Source organism: Enhydra lutris, unplaced genomic scaffold (assembly GCF_002288905.1).
Source record: "Enhydra lutris kenyoni isolate GAN:26980312 unplaced genomic scaffold, ASM228890v2 scaffoldscaffold9, whole genome shotgun sequence".
NCBI lineage: Eukaryota > Metazoa > Chordata > Mammalia > Carnivora > Mustelidae > Enhydra > Enhydra lutris.
In genome coordinates, this window is record NW_019154093.1 from 50,024,674 (window position 1) to 50,050,315 (window position 25,642).

The following is a 25,642-nucleotide window of genomic DNA, read 5'->3' on the forward strand; positions in this document are numbered from 1 at the left end:
GAACAGAGTAACAGAAAAGTCTATTGCCTTCACTGTTAGGGAGAAAAATAACTTTAAATAACACAGAGAATAAGTGAACTCTAAGGGCTTACCTAGCCATGCCACCCTCTCCTGCCCCACACTGAAGGCTTTCTTTAGAACCAGCCAAGCTCTATCCAGTCACCTTAAATTAGTGTCCCTTAGCATGTATAATAAGCACAGTGGCACTTTTAGGTTTTCTCTATACCAACACTGACAAGGAAATGTATAGTAGCAGTTGCATAATGGAAAGAGTAAGAGGCTCAGGAAGGCTGCTCATTCTATTAGTCTGCAAAATGCCATCAGCCTACAGTTTAAAGAGAGAAAGACACAGGGAGAGTAAAGTTCAATTGCCCTCTAATTAGCCCTAATTAACAGATTGAAAGCTGTTTGTATATAACAAAAGACACCTATTTTTGTGGTTCAGCAACTAAAATGAATAGTCCAAATGGATAGTAGCTACTAGAGTAGAAAGCAATTTGGGAACAAGTACATGCAATTTCAGCACTGTTTATGGGACAGATAACAACTAGTTTGGAAAAGTTCCCCCCCTCCCTGATTAAATAATAAGAAAGAAGAATTGAACAAACATGAATTATTTGTAGCTATCAAAAGGTCATAAAATCCAAGGCAATCTATAGAAATTAGCACAACCAGGAGTTTTGCAAAAGCAATGTATAAATCAACTGTGTTTTCCAAATCTCTATTGAAATGAAGTATTTTGGAAACCGGAGATGCATTATTTTATATGCCTAATGTCACATCTAGTGACAATTTAATTTCTAATGACTCTGACTAGAGTCTAAACACTGTTGGGTCCATGGTCAAAGGAGCGAGACTGATACAAAGCGGAGGTCAAGCAAAGCTTTATTTCACACCAAGCATTGAGAATCAAACTGACCGGCCAGGGCCATCTCTTGCAAAGAGGCAACTTCTCTCTTCTTTACAGACTAGCTTTTAAGGGCAAAGGCCATGTGGTTGGGCCTGGCCACGCACAGGTGACCGAGATTGTAACACAGAGAAAGCTGCACAGTCCTGCTAGGTCACACATAAGTGACCAATTGAATTACAATTTACCCTATAGTAGATATTTGAACTAGCCTATCACTTTGGTCAGAATTGGCACCGAAAGAGGGGGGCCCATGCTCCTTGGTAACTAGGAGACAGTATGTGCGCTTTACTGATTGGACATCTCCACCTGACCTACTCATCCCTGCATTCGGGCTGTTATCTCCACCTGACCTGACCCACCCTTGTATTTGGGCTTTGTTACCTGGGACTGGTTTCCTGGACTTGCTTTTAAGTAAGTTCAGGGTGTGGGGGCAGGGTCAGTTCAAGTTTTACTGCATAAACAACAAAATGGCTGTTCAACGGAGGTGGGGCTGCTCTGGTTAAATAGGCCCTTACAAACACAATTTTCCAACAAGGATACTTTGGAAACTTGCAATCATTCCTAAAATGGATCATGTCAGAAGCAAGTTTCTCTGGGTGCTGAAGCAGGATATCCTTCCTTCTCCTTCCTCCTTGTCTCATGTCTGGAATGAGAGGAACAAAATAGAATTGTCAGGGATAGAGGCTTGGAATGAAGGCAGAAATGAAGGCAGAAACTCAGGACAGGGCTCTGAAATAAGGAGGAACAGAGTAGAATTGCGGGGGCGGGGGGAACCTTGAGGGATGGGAGCTCACTGTAGACCCACCAGTGCTCTTCACCTGGTTCTCAGTCACTTTCTATCTCTTATAACCGAATTCCCAGCCAGCTAAGATGAGCTGGCCCTCAATATCACTTTCGCTACTAAATTCCTTCTTTCTTAACCGACATTTTGTGGTTGAACAGATGAATCCCAGATGTGAGAAGAATAGTTCACATTCACAGTGAATGAAGTCCCGGCTCATTAAGGGAAAGATACTATTCCTCCCTGGCTCTGAATACCAAGATAGCATTTCCTGGAGTTGAGAGGGGATTGGGAACTTTAACGAAAGCCATAAGGACAACTTCCTGGGTCACCAGGAAAGTCATAACAAGAGCATATCATTTAATGTCTTATCTAGTTGGAAGCGCTTCCTCGGAAACTTGCCCCCCGCCCCCGCTCGTCTCTCCTGAGTTGAGACACTTACTTAGACCTAGTGTAGGCATCGCCTCTTACCTAGTTTTAAAAGGCCAGCTCAGAAAAACCAGTAGCAGAACCTCCATCTTCATTGAATGTTGAACTGAGAGAGAATAAGGATTAAGAGGAAGACATGATGGGTGCGTGCCTAACGTTCACTCAGGACGTGATTATAGTACTCAAGGGGGAGAAGATTAACCCTGAAGTTACTTGAGGAAGAAGCTGCCCCCATATGCTGTAGCCATTACCAACTTTGTAAAGGCTGGGAATGGTCTGAGCTTGCTCCTCCCATTATAAACAACTCATTCACAGTTACAGGAAATCTCAAGAGCTTGCTCTCTGCTCTACAGCCTGTCTTGCTCAGAGCCTTGCTCCTCAGGTGGCAAAAAGAATATTCCCCGTGGAGTGTCTTGTTGGGGGGGTGGGAGGCTTTTCCTCTTGACCTCACATTTCTTAAAAATATTCAATTATATTTAAAATGAGAAGAGAATTGACTCAAGAAGACAGGAAAGGAATCTCTGCAAAAGGCACATTTTTCACTGGCCCACAAGCTTCACTTTGATTCCCCAACTTTCAGGAATGCAGACTTTCTCATCAAATAGCCGCACTGCCCGGTGAGAGTAACAGCAAACTCTCCAGTGGCAGAGCTTGTCCTGAGATGAAAATGTGTGAAGGAAGGAATTTCCATGCCAGGCATAACCTGATGGAATGCTAACATAGATTCCCAAATAAAAAGTCTGGTGAACAACTAATTCTTTTCTCTGCGATTAAAAGCAAATGCTTTAAAAATATTTTATAAAACTTATTACTATTTTTTTTTTCCTGGATGCTTAAGTCCATTGTCTCAGTCATATCTTATTGGTTTATTTAGGGGAACTTGGTTAGGAGGGTATTGCCAGAAAGATCTGACCTATGACCAAAGTCATAACATCCAAATATGCATAAATTCTCCCGGCAGTCTAAAACAGAAGAGCATCCATGACCCTAATTCTTGGGGAAGAGTAATGCCCAATATCACAGAGGAAGGGCTGAAGGAGATTAGAGATTTGATGGAAAGTGATCAAGCCACAGATATGTCTATCACTGATAATTTTTTCACTGCTTCAGGTGAATGAATATGTGTGGGCTTCCGAGGTAACCAGACAATGACTTGTTTTAAAATTCCCTGTCACTCACGTAGGCCTGATCACAAGTTCATTATTTTTTTTTTTTCTTACTTTAGAATCTATTGGATTGCTATGAAAGAACTCTCTGATGCTTGGAACAACAATAACAGAAACCAAAATTTTATGCCTTGTTCTTTTATAGGCCTCTTCAAGCCCCGGGAACAGGTGCTTTAAATTAGGCTGCTGCAGGCTAGCAGGGCCTGGCTTTATTATACTTTGGTAAATAACAGTCACTGTTGTCATCGGAGTTTTCTACACTTTCAGAAAATGTCACTAGCCACATGTCAGCGGGGTTCTTTGTCTAATTTCTACAGCTAAGGTGGCAAGAAGGTTATTAGAAGTAATAGCAAATTTAAAGTTTTATTAGCAGTAAACTGCAAAAGCTAATGGTGATGCCAACACTAGATAAAATCATTGTCACAGTTAATTCTGAACTCCTTATTTCAAGCTTAATAATAGGAAACTCAATGGAAAGGATATTACACGCCCCATATCACTCATGAGTGCCGCAGGCCTGAGTAACTTGTTATTTTGCTCATGAGTGAAATAAAATGCAGATTATACTGCCTGCTATCAGGGGCATTGTTTTAATTGAGGGTGTATGCATGGTGATGAGGGGGGCTCCGAGTAGGTTCTCATTTTTGTAAATGTTCTAAGAAGGCTCTGCTTGTTTATAACTGTGATTCGGCACGTCACCTTTCTATTTTGTGTGTGTGCACGGTTCAAGTTATCTTTTGTTTTAGCGCCAGAAAAATGAAAGCGGGCCAGGGAGAAGGGGAAGGGAGCCCTTCAGTGCTACTCACCGGCATTTCCACAAAACTGCTTCTCCAGCATTCTAGCGCCTTTGTCTGCAGCCCTTCCACCCTACCGAGGCAAACAATGGAATATTTGTGTTGTTCTGTTTGTCTCATTCAGATCCTGGTTGCCTGCACCTAAAAAAAAAAAAAAAAAGCCCTTCCACTCTGACATCCACACCTGACCAGGAGTAAATAGCACGCGCTCCGCCATGCTTTACATTTACTGAGAAAATGGGTGTTTCCAAGAATCAAGATCGCATGGGATTTTGTGTTCTTTTTCTAAAGTATGTTGCTCTTCCCTTTCAAACAAGTTGAAGCGATTTCTGATCCTGTGCCACAAATCATCCAAATTTGCTTTCTCGTGAGCCGCATGTGCATTCCTGTTTCAAGGGGCGCCTTCCCCTGGCTTGACAGGGGCTGTGATTAGGCAGGACTAACTTCAGGCTGCAGTGTGTGGAGAGGACGATTTCTAAGCAGGTCCCATTCCCTTTGATTGGAGTTGAAATCTTAAGACATCCACAGCCAAGATCATTTGTGCTTCTCTAAGTTTCAATATTCTCTTTGAAATATTTGTCTGATGATACGCTCTATGGACAGAACCTCCTATAGTTCAATGTGGAGCAATTATCATTCCACGGCAATTTGACTTCCTCTAGGAGTGTGGACAGTCAGGCTGCCTGACAAAGATTTCACCTTAGTTGAGGACACAGATAGGGGCAGGGAAAGCAATCCGACCGCTGCTTTTGTGTTTAAATTTATAAAAGATACAAAATCTGAACTCAAAACCTTAGGAGCTGTGAGTGGCTTGCTCGTTAGCAGGTAAAATCAGCTCCCAAACTGCAATCTTGATTGGTTCAATAATGCTGTTAAACTCGTCATGGGATGTTTCATTTTCAATAATTTCCTCACCACTGTTTTTCTGCCTCATATTTCAGTTTGCAGGCCCTGGTCCTTTAAATGGCATTTCTACTTTGCCAAAGCACCAAGCTGTGAATTTATGGAGAAATGTTTGTGTTTGCAATAAGATGATGCCATTGCTAATAAGGCCCATCAGGAAAAATGAAACAGTATATTCCTAAATTGTAAAGAAACAGTCCCAAATTCCAAGGATTATTATTTCCAGGAAAGCCAAGGTCAGGCCCATGAGAGTTTCTAAATAGGCACAACTTCACAAATTTCACACGGACAATGATGCATACCCCGCTCATCTCCACTTATTTCCTATGCACGCACACTGTTCTTATGTTTGACAATGAATATGGTATTGTGGCACTGGAAATCCTTTTTTTATTAAAAAAAAAAAAAAAGCAGAAAGGATGTCAGCCAGCTAAACATGATATTCTGATTTCATCTTTCTTTTATTTTGCAGTCCCGAATTTAGGAGAACCATCAGTTCTCCCCAAAAGATAATACTTTTAATGAATTGTCATACCTGATTTTGCATGGATGCCATGATGTCTGGCCTGCTTCAATTCAGAGTCCCCCAGGACCTGTAGAGATTTTTAATGGTCGTGAGAAATTGTCTCATACCGTGGATTATAGAAGTGTCTTCTGTGATAGTCAGCTATCTACTCTAAGACAGATTTGGCTCTGGAAGTTTGTTTCAATTTTGGGGGTATTTTAGATGATTTGTTAACACATTGGATTCTGCTGGTAATCTCACATTAACATAAGTAGCAAACACTTTAAACTTAAATATTTTTAGAGAGGCAATTTTTTGGTGACATTTTTCAGGATCATTTGAGCATTATACCTTTAAACTCCTTAACGACTTAAAGCAGAAGTCTTGATCTTTAAGTCACCTTATGATTCTTAACTGCATATGATTTCCTTCAAAGCCAAGTCCACGTGCAGTCCTCACTATACCATATACCTCATCCAGTTCTTACATGTAATATGCATGCTTCTTGGTGTGTGTGTGTGTGTTAGTAACTTTTCTCTGAAATTATAGTTCAGTGTGGAGAAACGGCAGTGACAAAAGCTAACCAAATATCTGCCCCAATAAAGCTTACCTTATAGTGGAGAGATGCAGTATAGCATGTTGTCACTGATTGATGATAAGTGTTTTGGAGAAAAACAAAGCAGAAAAGAGAAGATCAGGGAGAAGAGAGCCTCTCTGAAATGGTGGCATGTGAGCAAAGGGTACTGAGAAAGTAAGGAAGCAAGCCACTCAGCTGGTGCCTGGAAGAGAATGTTCTACACAGAGGAAAAAGCAAATGCAAAAACCCCCAGACAGGAACCTCCCTGGAGAGTCTGAGGAATAGTGGAGAGGTCAGTGTGGCCAAGGCAGAAAGATGGAGGGAGAGTCACAGCTGATGAGGTCAGAGAGATGGTGTTGGTAGGGGAATGTGTGTGTGGAGGTGAGGGTTTGAAGGGTCCATTGAGTGGATTTTACCATGATTCAGTTGGGAAACCATCAAAAGATTGTAAGTGGAGGAGTGAGATGATCTGCCTTATGACTTCGGAGCACACAAGCCACCTTGAGAAAAGACTGCTGGGGATAAGAATGGAAGTGAAGATGGTAGTTAAGAAGCTATTAAAATAATCCAGAGAAGATATGACATAGACTTATATCATCAGTAGAGGTAGAATGAAGGAACTGGACTCTGGATAGATTTAGAAGTTTGAGTATACAGGATTTGTTGGCAAGTTGGATAAAAATGTGAGAGAAAAAATAGTCAAGGATGCTTCCAAGTTTTTAACCTGAGCAAATGGAAGGATAGAGTTGCCATTTATGGAATGGAGAAAAATTGGGGTGAAGCACATTTGGTGGGGGCAAGTAAGTAAGAAGTTTGGACATTAGCTAAATGGGAGGAGAGACTGAGTAAGCAGTTGTCAGCAGGAGTCTGTAGATTAGGCAAATTCTCACTACATACCTCTTAATCCTTGAAACTATGAGGTGAGGAGTACAGACAGAGGAGAGCAGTCCAAGGATGAAGTTCTTGGACACTGGGGAGGGTGTGTGCTATGGTGAGGGCTGTGAATAGTGTTAAGACTGAAGAATCACAGACCTGTACCTCTGAAGCAAATTAATTAATTACATGTTAATTAAAAAAAGAAAATTAAAAAATAAAAGTGAGGGGGAATAAAAAGAAGTTCTTGGACACTCATTATTTAGAGTTCAAAGCAATAATAAGAATGAAACAAATGGGACTGAGAAGGAGTGGAAAAAAAGAATTTGGGAGAATGCAGCGTCCTAGAAGTCAAATGAAGAAAGTCATCAAAGAAATGATAAAAGGTGTAGGTTTATTCCTAAAAAAACGAATCATTCATTCATTCTCAAATAGCATGGCATTTTAACACAGTGAATATATTTAATTGTATTTAAACAGAAATTTTTACTTTGGAATCTAAAGTATCTGAGTTGTATAGTCATTGATTAAAACATGCACAGAACTGATAGTGAAATCTCCTCTTTATTTAGAATAGTGTCATGAGAATTCAAAAGTGAGTCCTAATTCTGTTGGGATTCCAAAAATCTATTCTGAAATTCCTTTAATCTTTTTATAATGTTATGTATATGTAGCATCGATCAAATATAAGCACATATATGAATGCTTGTTTTGAGGCAGTCAGGTGTAGTTTTTAATATCTGACACTATAAAAATTCTCCAATTTCAAAATTTCCTCTTAACCCTTTACTTTCTGTTTGTCCTGGGTTTAAATTCTTTAATGTTGAAGGTCTTATCTTCAGAGTTCTTACTCCTGACATTGTTTGTAAGAGTCTGCACTCTGCAATATTTATTTAGTCCACGAGAGACATTTTGTGATTTGGGCTTTATTTACTGCCTATGATTTTACTCATCAATTCTGGAGTTGTATCAGTACCCTTATAACTTGAACTACCACCAGGTAGAAAGCCAATGTTATCTAAGAAAACACTTGTATTTTATCTGATTTGTCTTAGTGGGGACATAGGAGTAAGTAGGAAGAGAAAATAGAACGAAAGAATTTGGCAACTATTCTATTAGTTTAATTCTAGATTAAATCCAACTGCATAATTCAGAACCCAGGTCAAATTTCTAAGCAGCCTCAGAACCCAAGTCAAGTAACTAAGCAGCCTGTCCTTAAGGGGTTCCTGGGCTCTTCCATTATAGAAGTCCCCTGCTGAACTTTCTGTCCAGGTTTCCCCATGAGCACACTGCCTTTGGGCAGACTGTCTCGTTCCAGCTTGAGTCTCTAACTTATTCCAGTTATTGGTGGCAAAATTTAAGTGGCAGGATAAGTAGATAAATGAGGAATACAGTGCAACAGAGGCTCCCAGATCTGCCTGTGCCCATCCAGTACCTCTGTTATTAGCTTCTCTGACTCCTATATTCCCGCTTTGTCACAACTACTTTTCAAATACTGCAGCTCCAAGACTCTGAATCCTAGGGAAGCTCAAGTCTTGGATGTTGTTATAGCCCCACTAGCTGACAGTGTATCTGCCATACTTGCATAACTGTTGGAGAAAAGAGTGAGAGGTCCAATCTGCCTCGGTAAAAAATGTCAGAAAAAATTGTGTGGAGGATGACAAGGTATGAATATTCTCCAAGTCACAATCATAACAATTTTTACAACTCTATAAAATTAAACATTACCTGGAAAATAAATTACTGAGTGGATCTCATATAGTTTATAAGCAGTGAAATTCACAGTGCTGAGCAGGAAGGAAGTCACTAGATATAAAATGAACAGATGTGTGAGTAGCCAAAGCCTGGAACAGGAAGTAGCTTCATAACAGATTATAAAGTCAGTTGCTATAGGAAGTGTCTTGTAATTTACACATATTCTGATGAGCCCCAACTTTTTAACCTTTACCTTGTTTTTTCCAATAATGGTGACTCACATTTTCTTCATTGCCACGTGAAAAAGATAACATAAAACAAGACTGGACCAAGTTAAAGCCTTCCTGCTACTAATAATACATGACAGGGTCAAGGTCCCCACAAGTTCAACAGGCCCCTTTAAAGAAAGGAGATCATTAAGGGTATGCCCTTCTAAGTGAACAGGATGTAAGTTTTCCTTGCAGTATAGTGTGTTTAGGCTAACAGATGACAGAGCTCCAGAGGATGAAGGGAGACACAGGATGAAAAAAGGAGGAAAATTGTGTGATGTGACATGTACATAGGTGTGAGAATCCAATCCTTTGAAGGCTCTCAGGCCTCCAGTGCCTTCCCATCACTACCCATATGGACAAAGTCCACAGTAGACTATGTATCAATGAGTGCTATGCTAGAGGAGGAAATGGAAGAGAATGAAATAATGAAGAAGCAAAATGCAGAGAAATTAAATGGATGGATGGATGGATGGATGGATGGATGGTTGGATGGATGAATGGATGGATGACAGGCTTAGTCTTTCTAGTCACTACATTCTCTTGAATATTTCCCAAGACCATGAGAAGTCAGCCTTATTACCCTACTTAGAAAAGAGAATCCAGAGATACTAAATATGCTGACAGAGCCACTAAAGTCTCTATTCCATTGGCCCACTTCCCATTACTTATTTCCTATTACTCTCTTCCACATTCATTCTGTTCCAGCCACACGGGGCACCTGCTGCTCCTCAAATGTGTCAGACGAACTTCCACAGGGTTTTTGTGCTTCTAGTTCCATCTTCCTTGAGTGTTCTTCCACTGAATATCCACATACTTATTTTTTTGCTTAGGTCTCTCCTTAAATGTCACCAATTCCACTCCTGCCTTGACTCCTAAACCCCATTCCCTGCTTGACCTTTCTTTAAAACAATTCTCACCATCTTTCTTATATCATCACCTCTTCCCCAAAAGCCTGAGACAGGACCTTGCATGTAGGTAACTAATTTTTGGAAGTAATAGCAAGAAACAGAAGCAGGAAAATGAGAAGTATGAAATGGGAAAGAAAGGAAAGCTGATGTAGCAGTGCATTATCAAGTTGTGATTAATGTGGGTAATTAGGGCTCAGAATTATTAGGAATTCTCTGGGGAGCCTTGTGTAATACCCTTCAGAATTGTCTGAGTCATACACTCTTACCTCCGTTGTTCAAGGGTCATCCCATAGAGTTCGGTTAGTTGGTCCCACTGGTGTTCCACACCAAATAGCCTTCTGGCAAAAGTTGGGAGTGGATGTTGGCTGCTTACACCTGCAGTCAGTTAGTTGTTGTATCAATGGTGGAATAAAAAGGTTAGATGACAGGATATGGGGTGGGACATAAGAGTTTTCTGATAAAGCCCACTTCTTACATCACTCACATCTTTCAGAGAATCTTCAAGGTAGTGGCTAACAGCAATTTCTATAATCAACTCAATATAGAAAAGTTACTGGAAAAAACTAGAGTACCTACTGTTGCAACTTGTCCCTTGACCATCTTTTTTCTCCACTCATCCCCAGTTATTCTTACTAGCCATCCCAGCTGGTTTAGACTCACTTGTCTGGAGGGATAACCTAGAACTTCATCCCCAAGTGGTCAGAATCATTGATTACTGTACCCTCGTTAAGCTGTTGTCTTTACTGTGGTCCACTTTCTGTTATCACAAGGAAAGCTCCAGAGAAGTCCCTGGATTCTAAATATACTCTTCCAGGTCACCATTATTTAGCAGCAATCATAGCTGTTCATGGTAATCAGGTTCAGTTATCCCCACCAACAGGATTATTTTCTTCTCTTCTTTTGGGGCCGCTTAAATGAGAAACTCAGAATGACCAAGCAGTAGGCATAGTTTCAAGGTTGTGAAGCACTTACTATGCCCCCTAATGAAGCACTCTCCTGCCCTGTGTCAACCAGACTCCTAATCCAGAAGAGTCTAAATTATGGGCATGGGAAATGCAAACTCCACAAATGAGCCACTCTGAGTGATAACAAAGGGGCCTGTACTTCTTGGTTGCAGGACCCATGTATTCTGGCTTTTGCCATCACAACACCATATACATCCAGGAGACGAGCATTCCAAGGTGTAGTCCCTGAGTTCATACATTACCTAAGCTTTAAATGATTCTCTGAAGCAGCCACACTGTTGAAGGCAGGAGCTGTGCCCTCTCACCATTGTACTCCCAGAACATAGATTAGTAGCTGGCATATATTAGGCCAGTAGCACATATGAATGAATGAATGCATGAATGAATGATTCAATTAATCTCTTTAGGTCTTTGGATATCCAAGAACATTCAAAATCACAGGACAAAGAGATTAAAATTCATTATAAACTAGTACCTCAGATGACTAAAATGTGAGCAATTACTTTTTAGACATATATATATAATTAGCACATATGTCAAAGAATAAAATTAGGAAAACTGAGTTCGCTTTTATAATGTATGTAGAATTAATCTATTCATGTATACACCATATTTATTTACTTTAATGTACCAACAAATCATAAACTTGACAATATAGTATCAATTCACTTATTTTTCTTTGTCCTAAATACTAATGAATTTCATGTATGAAAACCTCATTAAGAAACATTATGTTCAAGAATAAATTGTCAAAGCCCTACTGTACCAGATTAAATGTATGATAAAATATTTAAAATGACATTTATTGCATCAATTTTTTTAAATAAAGCTAGAGAAAGCTGTTAATATAGCTTAATAGCCCCAACCCTTGTTCTCTTTACTATTCCAGCATATTGCTCCAATAATATATTTTGCCTACTCCTGCTAAAGTAGCTGAAAATAATACCTACAGGACTAAAATGAAGTTTTGCAGAATTAAAGGGAAGGCTGTAAATGTGTGATGTTTCGTACGAATTTCAGTTTACCATATGATGTATTGTATTGGATTTCCAGCCAAAAGGATTTCAAGGAAAACAATGTCAGTATAGTTCCTTATTTGAAGAGAGTCACTTTATCATGAATCATGGAATAGTTACTGAGCTCTGACACCTCCAAGTGTTGAAAAAATCAGAGAAGTTCCATTTTTTGGGTGCAGTTTTGAACTATAAATTGGTAATGAGGACCTATGGAATATATTTACCTAGCTTAATGTTAATGCTTCATTTTAGCTAAAATGTGCACATATATTAGTCTTCGTACATATTTCACCAGCATCCAGATTCCACAGGATTGAAAAAAAAAAATCTTATGAAATCTTAGAGTGTTATAAGAAGAAAATCTAAGGACTAGTATATAAATATAAAGATAGCCTATCCTATAATAGACCTGTCACAAATATAAGAAGTTCCTAAAAGCTGTTTTATTTTCTTCTGCTTTCTTTACTGTCAAAACGTAATTTGTTTATTCAGTTGAGCAGCATGGGTGGTCCAGCTGGAAAGTTAATGTGAAGCTCTCCCCTTCTCTTTTTGCAGTTTCTCACCTTTGAAACCAGTCATCTAACTGAACGTAGTCTTTCCAGTTAATGAGGTTATCTATACAGTTTTCAAAATGTGACATTGGTCTGATTGATTGTGAGTTTGTTAATAGTATTGAAAAGACAACGATAACTTGAAACAATAGTAAAAACAAAAATTACTAATTTGAAACACTAATACTTCCTTTCTGAAACAGGAAAAGTTACAAAACTTGGTGCTTTTTATTGACCCAGGGCCACACTGATCACCTATAAACGTGGCAAGATCAGTTGTTTTTGGATCTCAAAAGACACTAATGTTATCTTGTGCACCTATTCAAAAGATAGCCAAGATTTTAATCTAGACCAATTCATGACAGTCAGTAAAAATAGGAAACTAGAAAGAATTGAGATATTCTGAGGTCCAGCATGTATATAAAACTCAATTATATTTTTTGGTATGATCACAGTAACTTTGTTCAGAGGACTCCCAAATATGCTATGGGCTCAAATAGTCAAAGAATTTTTAAAAGTTATGAAAGATAACTCCCATTTTCTCATATCCCCCTTCAGTTTCAAACGAGCATGCATTTCTAGCTTCACTCATTAAGAAATGTTTGTGCTTTAAAAAATTTCATGTTGACTCCCAAAATAGTGATCAGGGAAATCTCTGAGAAAGAAACTGCTAGGAAGTTAATAACTAATCTTCACTTATCAGCTGTCTTCAGCTCTCACAAAGTTCCAAAGGAGTCTTTCGTCAGTGTCATAGGATACTTGATGCAAAATTTATGGAATCAACCCTGGCAGAATAAGTTTGAATTCTGGAAGCTCCTGGGTCCCTTTTCCCCTGAACATTACATGCTTCAGAGTCTTTCTTTACATTTTTAAATGACAGAGAAATGGAAAATTCATTCTCAGGTTTACTGTAGCTCTTCTCTCTGAGGGCTACTTGCAAAGAATTCACATGTTGCAGTTAAACCTCAAATTAGACATTTTAAGTTTCCCTGCCTGGTCAATTATAAGACCCTCGGCCTTAACCAGAGGACATACGCTTTCGACTTTGCAGAGGTCTGAGTCAACAGCTTGTTGGGCTTTGAAGAACCTCGGCCTTTTTTGTAGCTGGGGCTTTTTCTCCTTTTGCATGTTTCACGACCACTGCTGGTTTTCATTCATCTCCATTCAGTGGTTTCAGGTGACATTTTGGGGCTGGAAACATAATGTGTCAGAAGATAGCTGTAGCTTCCTACTGTGTTAGTTATTGTTTCCTTTGTCAGGAGGTGAGTGAGCACAAACATTTTCCAATTGCTCTGATTTTCAGACAGGTTTAGATCTACTGAGCCATCACTGATGCACACGCCTATACTATTTAGAAACACTTGATACAGATTTCAGAGGCGATTTCCAAGTCCGGTCCTATACAAATAAAGGTACTCTGATTTATCCTTTTTCCAGAAGAGGAATAGATTTCACATCCTCTTCTTGGTTTACTCCTGCTCAGTATAAAAGGAATAGATGGGGTGCTTCTGAAAAGGCTTCTCATTTGGGTTCAAAACAGCAGCTCACCTTTTTGCAAAAAGCAAAACATTATAATGATCAATAGAATTGGGCTCTTGGGATTTAGTTCTGCAGTCCTTTCTCGGGTAAAAATTCCCATCAGAATCAGAATGAAGTCTTTGGTGAAAACTTAAATTACATTACAATATTCAGTTTCCTAATTTCCACCACGGCTTTGCCAAAGGCATTGAATGATTTATGATAAACTTGAAAACCTCAGTCCCCTCTTCCCAGGGTGTCTTCAATTATCTCTTTGACAAACTCCGCTCTTGATTCCTTGTTGAACTGAAGTAATAAGGGGTTTAGGGCCTTTATATTTTTCCTCAAACTTTTCCTTTTTAACTTTAGAATATCCGTGAGTGAAATGTCATGGAGTGGATCTTTTTAAATGTACCTCTTATAAAATTATAATTAAATATATCTTATTCCTAAAGAATTTGTATGACTTATAAATGTAAATTTACTATGTCATTTTACTTATAAAAATTGCACTCTGAAAATTTGTTAAAATTCATTATACTTCAGCCTGAAGAGTTTGCTCAGTTAGAAAATAAGTTCTGATAAAATCTCTTGGTGGTTTCCATCCCATTCCTTTGTCATTTAGGATGCAAACACATAGTACTGGCCATAACAGGAATTGGATATGTGAGTATAGATTGATTGTAGAACTTTAAAGTTTGATTGTAGAATTTTAAAGTTTGATTTGCTTCCTCATGTGGAGAAACTGAGTCCCAGGCAAGATGAGGGACCTAGGCAAAGTCACATTTCATTAAGAACAGTGTGGGTCCTACTTTCTTTTTTTTTTTTTTTTTCTTTTTAAGATTTTATTTATTTATTTGACAGACAGAGATTACAAATAGGCAGAGAGGTAGGCAGAGAGAGAGGAGGAAGCAGGCTCCCTGCCAAGCAGAGACCCTGATGCAGGGCTTGATCCCAGGACCCTGGGATCATGACCTGAGCCAAAGGCAGAGGCTTTAACCCACTGAGCCACACAGGCACCCCTGGGTCCTACTTTCTAGGAGTCAGATAATTGTGGCTTTAAACACTACTTAGTAGCTACTCCTTTCTATATATTTATAAATATATAAAGATATAAAAATATTTATATATATGATAATTTATATATTTAAAATCTATATATGTTTATTATAAATATATATATATATATTTTTTTTTACTTAACCAGTAAAAATGGAGATATCTATCTTCTGAATGGCTGAGAGTATGGAAAATTATATATGCAAAAATTCTGGTTCCAAAAAGGTATTAAATCAAATGGTAAAGATTATAATTACTATTATTGTTATATAACTAATCCAAATGATCTTTGAGTCCTTTTCTCTAATTTGTTCTTTACACAGTTTTCAGAATATTTCTCTAAAACACAGGCCATAGTATGATTTTTCTCACTTTGAAACCCTCTGTGGCTTCCTCACATCAAACAAATTAAGTTAAAATGTCTTCCCCTGACATACTAGGTCCTGTGCATCAAGCCACAGCCCACCTTTCCAAAAGTCATTTCAACTTCCTTCCTAGACTTACATTGCTTTCAAGTCTAGTTAAATTGCTTTCTGTTCCACAGACATTTCCCCACATTGTTCTCAGCAAAATGGCATCTTGTCCATAGGACTTTACTTATTCTTCTAACCAGATGTGCCTTTTCCCACCATGGTGGGGAGGAGAGAGGAACCAGCATCTACGGAGCATATAATCTTTGGAGTTCTGTGCATAGCACTTTGAACATGTTCCTTCACCAATACTATTCTTATGGCATTTGTCACATTCTACTTCGTGGTATAGTCATTTTTGTCTTTGTTTTATTTTGCCTCAGTTTGTGAAAGGCAGGAATTATGTCTTAATCTCTAGCGTAATATACCTATGAGTAAAATGTACTAGGGAAATTGCTAATTGAATATCTTTAAATATACTAGGCAAAAACATCAGCCAAAATAAGGATTTGTGGGGCATCTGAAGCAACTTGGAAAACCATGACAGCTTGTTTGGGTTTTTGGGATAGAAAAACTTTTTAAATCCATCTTAGGTCATCATTGGTCTTAAGTGTATTTTTTTGTTGTTGTTTTGTTTTGTTTTGTTTTAGCAAAAGGGAGTGGAGTACATAATGTCACATGGCATGTTGCAATTGGAAGAGAACACCAATTTTCTCTCCTCTTCCCCAGGTCTAATAGTTATATGGTTGCGTGAAGGAAAAAGAAAACAGAAATCAAGAACATCAAACCAGCACTGGAGGACACATAGAAATACTTCCCTCACCATTATGTGGTGATATAAAAAGCTCAAAAAATACAAAAGTATTTTCTAGGGAAAATTTGGATTTAGTTGGATGCAATGTAAGCATCCTCCAACCTATTTCAGAAAATGGGAGACATGGTGAGTTGAAAAGATGAATTCATGGAAGGAATTTGACTAGGTGTCAACGTTATGTGTATCTTTATGGTCATAAGCTTCCCCTTAAAAATATGCATCCATTTATATACTATTATTCATGTCATAGAAGTTGAACATACATTAGTATATAAACAGATGTGACTGATAAAACTGTGAGTCATATGAATAGTAAAATGTACTTGAATTTTAGAGAATAATTTCCTACCACTGATACTTAGAACCTCTAAAATCATAGGACAATCATTCCATTCCTTTCACACCTTTAGGTACACTAGATGGTAACTCCAGGGCAAGGAATATGGTTGTTTTGCTCAATAAAAATAAAGTCCCAGAAAACAGGTTTTTTTAATAAATCAAGCTGGGATTCAAAGTGGAGACCAGCTTTCATTAAGCCTTAATAACCTCCAAAATGGAAACTTATAAACTGACAGTTAAAACAGTAAAAGTTCACCTTAAGACTGAGTAAACAGGTCAAAAGCTAAAGCAGGGACCTAATGGAGGCGTGGGTGGGAGGAGGAAAATGGAAAGGAAAGGAACACATAATGGAAAAATTAAAGGACAAAGACATTTAGAAGGGATCCATCTGAGTGCGGAAAAATGTATTGTCTTTTCAAGAGATAGGAAATCAACTGACCCCTTTGAAGAGAGTGCCCTCCCCCTCCAAAAGAGGGGCTACTGCAGGCAATTACTCAAGGAAATAGCCAGATTCCTTCCTGATAGCCTATTATCTTTCTTTTTATTGAGCCAGGGTCTCTCCATAACCAGAGAGATGCTGGGCATTAACTCTTTCAGCTCCTTAGGTCACCACTGGGGAAACCGACGCAAGGCTTTAGTTCCCAGCTCACAAGTCAGCTACCAGGAGGTTCTGGATCAATGTTTTTTATGCCTCTGAAGTTTAGGGAGCAAAAGAAGAATGCTTTTGTTGTAAACGTGTGAAATCCACATTTCTCATCATCTTTCTGTAGAAACAGAAGTTTCCCTCTTCTGAACCCAAATTGGGCAATTCAATTACGAAGTCATTAGATCCCACTGTAAGATGATTCGGGGGAGTTCCCGTTTTCATAAAAAGACTTTGCTGTGTTCATCCAACATACATTCTGGCCTCTTGCACTCAGTTTACAAGGTTTCTAATTAAGCTCCAGAGAGGATTATATAGTTCACTGAACTGAGTCACTATGCTGCAACTGGGAGAGAGGAGACACTCCTATTTTATCAGAAAAATAAACACTTTAGTTTCATTTCCTCTGCCACACATGTTATCTCTTTGTCCTGTCACAGCACTTTTTATAGGTTTTTATTTCAAAGGATTACCTTGAGATTACTGTCAACACAAGCCAGAGGGAAGTCTCCACACAGAATACTTCTAAAAAACCTCACTCCAGACACTATAACGATATCATACGATATCACTGAAATCATCTCTTCTAATTTAAGAACAGAGAGACAGTTTGTTTTTCAGCAAACACTTGGGCCCCCAATCTGAGGAAAATAAATGTTTATCAGTGACAAAAGCACAATTTACCAAGTGGGTTCTTAAATCAAAATTTTAACCTTCTAAATTATTTCAGAAGCTCCACTGCTTTCTGCTGTTCCTTATAACATCTGTGGGCAAAATGCAATGTGCTGGGTCACAATTCTTAGTGTGGCAAGAAAATGTTGCTTCAGAACAGAAAGCTCGTTCCCTTTCTTATGCAAGGGGAAAACACTTGAGTTGTTATTCAACTCAAGTAAATGCTTCATAACCAACGAATTAAATATTTCTGAAAGGTTCATTCCTGAGCTTTCTGGGTTGAATTAGGTTTTTCTCAGAACTATACTTCATGTCACCCACATGTCTTAAGAACTGGTGCCTTCTGCTCAGCTGTGCATTTCTTTCCAGACATGCCGGATGTCTCTGCAATAAGCACTCGAAAGTTCAAAGAGACACAGCACATTCTGTGCTTTCTCTTCCCACCAACCCATGTAAACACCATTAATAACCAGACCGCTCTTATGCCAAAAGGCTCTGATGGCTTGACTTCGGTCTGTTAATAGTTCACACTCACTCTCTGCCTTTACTGCGCTCAGAAGAACCGTCTTCCTGGGGCCCAGATCCAGCCACTCGCCACCACACATGCTTCTACAGGAGCACACATACAGACCCAGGGCTTAGAAAAAACATGCCTGTCAGCCTCGTGTCTCCCTCTCTACTCCCATAAGCTCCCTCCCCTCCAGAGTGTACTCGTTCACGAATTCAACAAACATGCTTTCAGACTCTACCATTTCTTAGGAGTCCATACCAGGCAAAGGTCCGTGAACAAAAAGAAAGACAAAAATCTGTGTGTCCCAGGAACTTACATTTTGGTGGAGACAAATACAGAGATAAATAAGTAAGTAAATAAACAAAATCATTCTGGATAGTCCAGTCGTCTTCTCATATTGCAGTTGACTTCGCATAGTGTCAGTTACCCACAGTCTCTCGGGGGTCTGGAAGTAGACGATCCTCCTCTTGACATATGGTGAGAAGATCAAGAGTAGCCTAACACTATGTCACCAAGCCTATGTCATTCACCTCACTTTATCTCATCACAAAGCATTTTGTCGTTTCAGAGCATAAGAAGCAAGTACAGTAAGAGATATTTTGAGAGAGACCACATTCACAAACTTTTATTACTCCCATAGTGTTATAATTATTCTATTTTGTTATTAGTTATTGTTGTAACCTCTTGCAGTGCCTAACTCAGAAGTTAAACTTCATCATAGGTATGTGTGCATAGAAAAAAAAACAGTGTGTAAAGGCTCAGTACTATCTGTGCTTTCAGACATCCATTGAGGGTCTCGGAACTTATCCCCCACAGACAAGGCAAGGACTACTGTACTAAGATCTGTAAGAAGGAAACACCGTGATAATACGATGGTGACTTAAGGATAGTCAGCACCCAGATGGGGAATTCATGGAAGGCTTTTCTGAGCAGATGGCATTTGAGTTGAAACCTGAAGGAAAGGAAGAATTTGGACAGCCTAAAAACCAGATAAAACGTTTCAAAACAGAGGAAACGAAAAGGACAAAGCCCCAGGGAGTGTTAGAGCAACCAAGAGAAGCCTAGAAGGATGGAAGCAGAAAAGCTCTCATAAACTGAAGAAAATTGCAAAGCACAAAAAATTCTAAGCCTGTGAAAGTTTCTTATGACTCTTCCTTACGTCTCTGAAGCATATCAAGGATAAGTTCTTTGTAATAGTTCCCTTCCAGTATGACTTCTCAGGTGCAAACTTAATTTTTGCAACTTATTTGAAAGATTGTTTTCACTTCTATTGTTCTTGACAGAAACCATAACACCCATTCTCTAGGACTTTTGTAAAGGTTACAATGGATGGTGGACCCTACGTGTCTCCTACTCAAGTACCAGTCTCCCCTTCTTTCTATCAGAATCCACTTGTTGCAGCAATGTGTTCTCCTTAAAAATGTGTGCATGCATGTGTACATGCATACCTACATACATAGACACCCACCTTTCAACCTCCTTTGCAGCTAGGGGACTGACAAGTATGCCGTATCTGGCACAGTGCTGGCCAAGGAGATAGAAGCAGAATATTAGACCTTTCAAAGAAAGCTATTTATGGGGCACCTGGATGGCTCAGTCGTTAAGCATCTACCTTTGGCTCAGGCCATGATACCGGGGTCCTGGGATCCAGCCCTGCATCGGGCTCCCCACTCAGTGGGGAGCCTGCTTCTCCCTCTCTTACTCTCCCTGCTTGTGTTACCTCTCTCACTGTCTCTCTCTCTGTCAAATAAATAAATAAAATCTTAAAAAAAAAAAAAAGCAAGCTATTTAAAATATTTTGAGAAAGGGGCAGTTCTGACCCGCACATTCTACTTCTCCTTACTATTCCCTCTATTCTTGCCTAGAAAGGAAATATGATGTTAGAAGTGAAATAGCTATCTTTTGATTTTAAGGTAACTTTAAGACAGCCACAAATAAGGAGAGTTGAATGGAAAGCTTATAGGTGCCTGAGTCTCTAATGTCATCATGGAGCCCTACAGAGACCTGGACTATCTCTGAACTTCTTGCTGAGAAAAATGGCCTCCTCTATGTTTAAGTCATTGCCAAGTTTTATACATGGCTGCTAGAGCCAAATGCAGAATTACTATATGTAAAGTGCCACAAAACAAAAAGATAAATGATAATTGAGTGTCTCCATCATCATTTTTATTACTGGTGTGCTTTAATGAGGCTGCGATTTTTTACGTAAGAGGACATATGAAGGCTGGAGAATACTCAGTTCAGATATTTCAGAGTTAAGCTATCAAGGAATTTGAAGACTTATGGAATATAAAATAGTTCTCATAGCCTTTTGCTAGGGCTCCTTCCTGGGATCTTGAAGGAAACCAGTGCAAGTGAGGGCATCTGAAGCTTAGGCTTCTTTATAGTTAATTGCTTCAACCCCCAAGTGCCTATCTGTTAACAAGAGGGAAATGGGGACCTGCCATATTTATCTGCCATATTTACCATGAAAACAATGCTTCCAGCCAAGCCTCCGCAGTTGCATTCATGAGGTAAAATGAAAGGTGCCCACTTCTGAGGCTGATACATTGGAACATGTATCCAAGACACGGTAATGACTTAAATCTGTAGAGAGTACCCAGGAAAAGAAAGAGCTTATAATGTCACACATAAAAGACCTCTTTCAATTCCAGAACATTTTGTGGTAGGGGAGGGGGAAGAGAAGGGAAGGGAATTATAGTTTATGACTCTCTAACAAATAACAAATGCCAGTGACAACAGTTACCATTTATTGAGCACTTCCCCTGTATTGGTCCTGTCACCTCATTTAATTCATGAAACAATCCTTTGAAGTAAGTGCTTCATAATGTACACTTTTAAAAGTCATATTTATTAAAGTGTAATTTATTCACCCTCTTAGTAAATACAGCCTTGAAATCAGGTAGCATGAGTCCACTAACTTTGTACTTAAAAATTGTTCGGCTACTCTTGGCCCTTGACTTTTCCACATAAAATTTAAAGTCACCTTGGCAAGTTCTACTAAAAAGCCTTGAGATTTTGATTGAGATCACATTGACTTTGATAGGTGAATTGGGGGAAATCTATAATTTAAAAGTAGTGAGTCTTCCGAACCATGAACACTGAATATATCTCCATGTATTTGGGTCTTTTTAAATTTCTCTTAGCAACATATTATCATTTTTAGCTTTCAGATCTTGCAGCTATATTGTTAGATACATTGTTAAGTATGTCATATTTTTGAAGGATGGGATGTGAAGGGGTCACCTGTTCTTTTATTGGTAGCTTATGACTTTCACTTCATTTAAGAGAAATGTAAAGATGCGCCATTGAGGGGAGTTCACTCTGTTTTCCTCCTCTTCCCTGAGTATTTCCTGTAAGCACCAGTGGGAGCCTGTGAAGAACATTTTTGAGAATGTACAGACTCCACTCGTATCTGCAACTCTTGGGGAACTTACTCTGTCATACTAACTCATACTTAGCTTTTCTCCTTACCTGCTGGAGTCGGCAATCACCTCTGTCTTCCATGCTCTTATGATGGGGAAACAGTTACTCTTTGCCCCATCTCTCTTTGGAGGGGGTTTCTCAGCCTTTAGAAGACCACTGATGTGATTAAAAGTCTCATCTCTCTAATTGTTTGAGGAAGGATAATGACTGCATAGATTTTTTTTTTCTTGATATTATGGTAAGGTGGCATTATCCTATATCTTTTTACATTTGAAGAAAAAAAGTAGCCAACCTGGACCATTTTATATGAGAAAACTGAGACTTGTGAAGGCCAAGTAACTTGTTCTGTATCACAGATCTCTTATATATCATGGCTAAAACTCAGAATCAGGTTTTTCTGAAATAATAGTATATTGTGTTAAACATAACACTAAAATGCATCCTGGAAGATCTTTTAATCAAAAGACTGTATTTTACCTGTCTACATGATTCCAATCAGACTCAGATATTTTCCTTTTTATTTCAATGGGGCACTGGAAGCAATGCTACAATTATCTGATGAGTCATTGAGGCTCCTACCCCTAAGTGAGTCTAGAGTGCAAAGTTTTTATTTTTTTTAAGTGACTATTCCTAGAAAATCTCTGCCCTCTCCAGAGGCCTAAACCATTTTGAAAACTAAAAGCTTAGCACTTCTGCCATAATTAAATAGGACTGGATAATTCTAAAAATGCATATACTATTGGCTACCTTTTACTTATGTACTTATTTATTGTATGTCTAGTATAATCATATAATGTGTTATATTAGTTTCAGTTGTACAATATAGTGTCTCAGCAATTCTGTACATTACTCAGAGCTCATCACATTAAATGTACTCTTAATCCCCATCACCTGTTTCACCCCCCCACCTCCCTCCACCCACCTCCCCTCTGGTAACCACCAGTTTGTTCTCTATATTTAAGTGTCTGCTTTTAGTTTATCCGGGTTTTTTGTTGTTCATTTGTTTTGTTTCATAAGTTCCAGATGAGTGAAATCATATGGTATTTGTCTTTCTCTGACTGACTTGTTTCATTTAGCATTATACCCTCTAGATCCATCCATGCTGTTGCAAATGGCAAGATTTCTTCCTTTTTTGTGATTAATATTCCTGTGTGTGTGTGTGTGTGTATCCCTTCTTCTTTATCCATTCGTCTATCAGTGATCACTTGAGTTGCTTCCATACTTTGATTATTGCAAATAATACTAGAGTAAACATAGGGGTACATATATCTTTTTGAATTAGTGTTTTTCTTTTCTTGGGTAAATACTCAGTAGTGGAATTACTGGATCATATGATAATTCTATTTTTAATTTTTTGAGGAATCTCCATGTTGTTTCCATAGTGGCTGCACCAGTTTGCATTCATACCAAGAGTACAGGAAGGTTCCTTTTTCTCTAAATAGTCTCCAACATTTGTTGTTTCTTATGTTTTTTATTTTAACCATTCTCTGATAAGTGTGAGGTAATATCATTGTGGTTGTGATTTACATTTCTGTGATTAGCGATATTGAACATCTTTTCATGTGCCTCTTGGCCATCTGTATATCTTCTTTAGAGAACAGAAGTTCATGTCTTCTGCTTGTTTTTCAACTGGATTATTTGTTGTAGTGTTGAGTTATATAAATTATTTATTTATTTTGGATACTAACTCCTTATCAGGTATGCCCATTTGCAAATATCTTCTCCCATTCGGTTGGTTGTCTTTTTATTTTATTGATTGTTTCTTTTGCTGTGCAGAAGCCTTTATTTTGATGTAGTCTCAATAGTTCATTTTTGCTTTTGCTTCCCTTGCCTTAGGAGATATCTCTAGAAAAATGTTGCTACGGCTGATGTCAGAGAAATTATTGCCCATGCTCTACGAGGATTTGTATGGCTTCAGGTCTCACATTTAGGTCTTTAATCCATTTTGAGTTTATTTTTGTGTATGGTGTAAGAAAGTGGTTGAGTTTCGTTCTTTTCCATATAGCTGTGTGGTTTTTCCCAGCACCATTTTTTGAAAAGAATGTCTTTTTCCATTGCATAGTCTTGCTTCCTTTGTCAAAGATTAATTGACCATATAATCATGAGTTTATTTCTGGTCTTTCTATTGTGTTCTATTGATCTATGCATCTACTTTCCTGCCAGTATCATCCTGTGTTGATTACCACAACTTTGTAGTATATCTTGAAATCTGGGATTGGATACCTGCAGTTTTGTTCTTTGTTGTCAAGACAGTTTTGGCTACTGGAATCTTTTGTGGTTCCATACAAATTTGAGAATTGTTTGTTCCAGTTCTGTGAAAAACGCTGTTTGTATTTTGATAGGGATTGCATTAAATCTGTAGACTGCTTTGAGTAGTATAGACATTTTAACAATACGTGTGTTCCCAGCCCATGAGCATGGAATGCCTTTCCATTAGTTTCATCTTAATTTCTTTCATTAGTGTTTTATAGTTATCAGTGCCCGTGTCTGTCACCTCCTTGATTAGTTTATTCCTAGGTATTTTATTATTTTAGGTGTAATTGTAACTGCGATTGTTTTCTTAATTTCCCTTTCTGCCACCTTATTATTAGTGTATAGGAATGCAACAGATTTGTGTGCATTGAATTTGTATCCTGTGACTTTACTGAATTCATTTACCAGTTCTAGTAGTTTTTTGGTGGAGTCTTTAGGGTTTTCTGTATATAGTATCATATCATCTGGAAACAGAGTTTTACTTCTTCCTTACCAATTTTAATGCACCTTATTTCTTAATTTCTGTGGCTGGGACTTACAGTACTTATGTTGAATAAAAGTGGTGAGAGTGGACATCCTTGTCTTGTTCCTAACCTTAGGGGAAAAGCTCTCAGGTTTTCACTATTGAGTATAATGTTAGCTGTGGATTTTTCATATCTGGCGTCTATTATGTTGAGGTTTGTTCCCTCTAAACCTACTTTGTTGAGGGTTTTTATCATGAATGGATGTTGTACTTTGTCAAATGCTTTTTCTGCATCTATTGAAATGATCATATATGATTTTATCCCTTCTCATGTTGAGGTGTTGTATCACAGAGATTGATTTGTGAATATTGAACCACACTTGCATCCCAGGAATGAACCCCACATGATCATGATGAATGACTTTTTTTAATGACTGTTGCATATGGTTTTCTAATATTTTGTTGAGGATTTTGTTCATCAGTTTTTGGCCTATACTTCTCTTATTTTGTAGTGTTGTTATCTCATTTTGGTATCAGGTTAATGCTGCCTTCATAGAATGAATTTGGAAGCTTTTATTCCTCTTCTATTTGTTGGAATAGTTTGAGAAGAATAGGTATGAGCTCTTCTTTAAATGTTTGGTAGAATTTCCCAATGAAGCCAACTGGTCCTGAACTTTTGTTTGTTGGGATTTTTTTTTTTTTTTTTTTTTTTTGATTACTGCTTCAATTTCATTACTGGTAACCAGTCTATTCAAATTTTCCATTTCTTCTGCTTCAGTTTTGGGAGGTTATATATTTCTGAGAATTTACCCTTTTCTTCTAGGTTGTCCAATTTGTTGAAATGTAATTTCTCATAGTATTCTCTTCTAATCCTTTGTATTACTGTGGTGTTGGTTGTTTTTTCTCCTCCTTCATTTCTAATCTTGTTTGAGTCTATTTTCTCTTTTTTTAAAATGAGTCTAGTTAAAGGTTTACCAATTTTGTTGATCTTTTCAAAGAAGTAGCTCCTGGTTTCACTGATCTGTTCTACTGTTGTTGTTGTTGTTGTTGTTGTTTTATGGTTTCAATTTTGTTTATTTCTGCTGCAATCTTTATTATTTTCTTCCTTCTACTGGTTTTGGTTTTCTTTGTTCTTTTTCTAGCTCCTTTAGGTGTAAGGTTAGGTTGTTCATTTGAGGTTTTTCTTGCT